General features: G+C 46.9%; 1 pseudogene; it reads left to right on the top strand.

Annotated features, from left to right (window-relative positions):
• Nucleotides 1–2,702: 2,702 nt before the first annotated feature.
• On the top strand, nt 2,703–2,900 carry LOC148122800 (Nuclear RNase P; annotated as a pseudogene).
• Nucleotides 2,901–3,837: the final 937 nt, after the last annotated feature.

Here is a 3,837-nt window from a genome sequence, read left to right on the forward strand (position 1 = left end):
CTGGGTCTGCTGGTAGCTTGGACCTCGCAAGATGTTGGAAAGACAAAAATTATGTTTGGGAGGGAAAAAAAAATTTAGATCCTAGTGTTTAATAGAGGAGAGTCCCAAGATGTAAGATGGAAGAGGAGGGGGATTAGGGGTTCCCAATACCAGTAATGACAAGAAAAGAATTAAATGATACTTATTCTGGGCGAGACTGGTCTGTTTAGGAAGATCAGATTGGCTCCCTGGAGCTTATAAAAAAATTGTGAAAAGAAATAAATTTTAGACATGTTAACAGTTTATGATTATAACCATAGAATGGAAAATGGTGGGAGGGGGAAGAAGGAGGAAATTATTGAAAAGGATAATTATTAGACTCTTTAATGTTTTACCTGAAGTAAATTTTGCATCATGGCATTACCTTAACATCCGTCCAGGAGACACTGTTGCAGTCAGTGGTAAGCCTGATATGTTAAAGTCTGCTTCATGAGGTTTTTTGGAGTTTGGGGCTATAAATTTACTATTGTTTCTTACCACCTGGGCTTTTGACAGTCCTTGTACCTCCAGCTCTCTTTAATGATGGTTTTTGTAATAACAGCTGAGTGGTTAATTGGAAATTTTAACACAACATTGAAGGTATATGGAGAAGCTGCATATAGGAAAAAGAGGAGAAGGGAGAGTGTACTGGCGCAAGAGAGTTGAATAAGGATGGGACTTTTATTTTTTGGTACTGGAGAAAGAGGGGATGATCTTGGTGTCCTCTGGAACTTAGTGGGCATCTTGAGCTGGAAGAGTAAAAGGTTTGAGATGTGACAGGTGAATCCAATGATGAAGTCCCTCGAGCTTGGTGCTGTGGGAGTTACAGGAATTACTCTAAGGGGACCCTGCCATTTAGAGGAAAGGGGTGGGGAAAACGGTGGGCGTGAGTTAGCACATGGTTGAGGTAATGAGTGGTCGGTGAAATCCCATAATAGGGAATGTACATGAAATAACAGGGGAATAAGCAGGTGATCAGGAAGGGGAGAGGTTTTAGGTGAGAGGCCGGGGGTTAAAACTGACCGCCCATACATGAGTTCAAAGGGTGAGATGAAAAGGGGGCTTTTGGGGAGAGCCCTAAGCCTAAAGAGGGCCAGGGGCAAAAGTTTTACCCAGTCAAGGTAAAGTTCCTGTGACATTTTAACAAGAACGTTTTTTAAGGAACAGTAAGCTTGTTCTACTTTCCCTGAAGATTGAGGGTGGTATGCGATAGGAAAATGCCAAGGGATGTTAAGAACCTTAGACAAGTTTTGGGAAATCTGGGAAGTGAACTCAGGGCCATTATCTGACTGAAGAGAGGTTGGGATTCCAAACCGGGGGATGATTTCTCGGAGAGGAACATCAGAAACTGTCTGGGCCCTCTTATTAGTGGTGGGAAATGCTTCAGTCCACCCAGACATTGTATCCACCAAGACCAGGAGATATTTAACTCTTCTGACTGTAGGCATATGAGTAAAACCCAACTGCCAGTCAGTTCCTGGAAGGGAGCCCCCGGCCTGGTGGGTGGGAAAAGGAAAGTTACAGTATTTGGTCTTGGGATCTGACTTTTGACAGATTTGACAAGAGGCAGTGATAGCTTTTAGGAACTTTAAGTCCTCAGGGGTGGGTTGGAGGTGAGCCTTAATAAAATGAAACAGAGCTTTGCTATTAGGATGAAAGAGCTGATGTAGGTAGGACAGAGTGTTGGGAGCCACCTGGAGGCACAGGTGGTCCTGCAGTTTGGAGGTATACCTGGCTTGGCCGCGTGGGGCTGAGCACCCTTGCCTGCATCCTTGCTTGCACATGCTCAGACCAGCAGAATGGCATTAACCAATCAGGACAGCATTCAAGCCTCTCCACCGTTTAAAAGCAGCTGCCTCAGGACTCTACTTCCGCTCTCTCTAAGCTTTCTCTCGTCCCTGCTCTATCTTCCCTTCCCCCAATTTTCCTCAATGGAATGCTCCAAATAAAGACGTGACCAGGGAAGGAATTCTCGTTTTTAGTGGCGTTCATTCCTGCTGGTCAGGATGCGCGCCTCAACTGGTGCTCAAAACCCCGGGACGCCGAGGGACCCTGACAACTATGCCGGGGCACCCTGAGAAGGAAGCGCCCAGCAACGTGCTGAAAGCCCGGGAGAAAAAGCTGAAATCAGACACCAGGACACAGAGAGCCGTGAATTTCAGAACTCTGAACACGTGGAGCGGTGAGTGACGTCAGTTAAATCCCCCAGAAAGGAGGAGGAAAAAGAATGGAAAAAGTATAGGCCTAAAAAAGAAAAAAAAATCAAAGTTAAGGTATCTGAAAGAAGGTACAGAAAGCAACGGGGAAGAAAAATCCCTTAAGTTCAGTGCAGGAGGAATGTAAATAAAAACAACAGCAAAAAAGGCGAGGTTTACGGTTGGGAGATCCGCGGCTTCCTCCGTCGCTGTTAGAGACCGGGGCAACAGTCTCGTAGGGAGGCGGGCTTGATCGAGTTCGAACACTGCCTTCCCTGTTCTTAAAGAGCCACACAGCTTTTGGAGGTGATTTTCGCCTAATTTTGATAAGAGAGCTCAGTCTCTGGCTCTCATGTACAGAAAACTTTAACTTTGATTGAGGAAGTAGCCGGCGGTGGTGGCGCACGCCTTTAATCCCAGCACTCGGGAGGCAGAGGCGGAAGCTGCGTGGTAAACAGCAGCACCGCTAAAGACCTAAAGACGGAGAGGGGTCAAACTCTGAACTGTGTTTCCATAGCAACATGGGCGGGCGGAGATGAGTTCCCAGAGAACGGGGCTCCGCGCGCGGGCAGACCGGGCAGGAGAAGCCCCCCCACGGGTGGGCGGATGCCCCCCTCGCCGGAGCTTGGAAAAGGCTCATGGCCGGTGGTGCAAGTTCAATGCCTGAGGTGAGGCAGGGTGCACAGATCGCCCGCGGAAACACGCACGGCCCGAGGCGGGGCCATGCGGAGCGCGCCATAATGGGCCTCAGAGGCGGAGCTGTGGCAGCCGCCGCCGTCCGCTGCTGCTGCCGCCGCTCAAAATTTAGTCAGATAAAAACATTTGTCGCCAAAAATTCAGTCAGATAAAAACATTTATCCCCCAAACATCGTCCCGTCGTCAGCAGGAAGTAGTCAGATTGATGGTCTACGCCCATTCTCCCTTAAAGAACTGGTCGTAATTATCATAATAAAGGCGTGTCTACCTGGTTACCGTATCCTAGGTAACATAGGCGGACCTTTTGCCTGAGGCAACAGGTGGAATAAAACAATGCTACCTAGAGGTTTTTTCATTTGAATGCAGGAGCTGGAGAGATGGCTCAGAGGTTAAGAGCACTGCCTGCTCTTCCAAAGGTCATGAGTTCAATTCCCAGTGACAACCATTTTGGTGTTAGACAATAGAGGGGAACTACCAGTGACAGCTTCCCCCAGAGAAAGGATTTCTCTTGCATTCTTTACACTTAATTTTTAATTCAAAATTTTGCTGGAAAAAACAGCATCAGACAGACATGCTCTGTTTGAAAGATTTGCTTTTTGAAGCAGAGACCTAAGTTCAAAACCAGCCTACTTCCAGTACTGATTGTGCTGAATTTTTACACTGAGAGTTTTTAGTACTCTTAAATGTTAATTTGGGAGGAGAGTTTTGTTTATGTTTTTCTAGGAATGCTGACATACATCTGGATGCCAGCAAGACTGACAAGAGAAATAAAGAAGAAAGATGACCCAGTGGATGCTGAGTGTCCTGCTGTGGAAGATTCATGCGGAGGCAGCAGAGATGACCTTCTGGGCGGTGTCAAGAGCAACTGTTTCACAACATCGACTTGAGCAACACCCTGTGCAACCTCTTATCTCTTAACAATTTTCTG

This window comes from Myodes glareolus, chromosome 3 (genome assembly GCF_982192425.1).
Source record: "Myodes glareolus chromosome 3, mMyoGla1.1, whole genome shotgun sequence".
NCBI lineage: Eukaryota > Metazoa > Chordata > Mammalia > Rodentia > Cricetidae > Myodes > Myodes glareolus.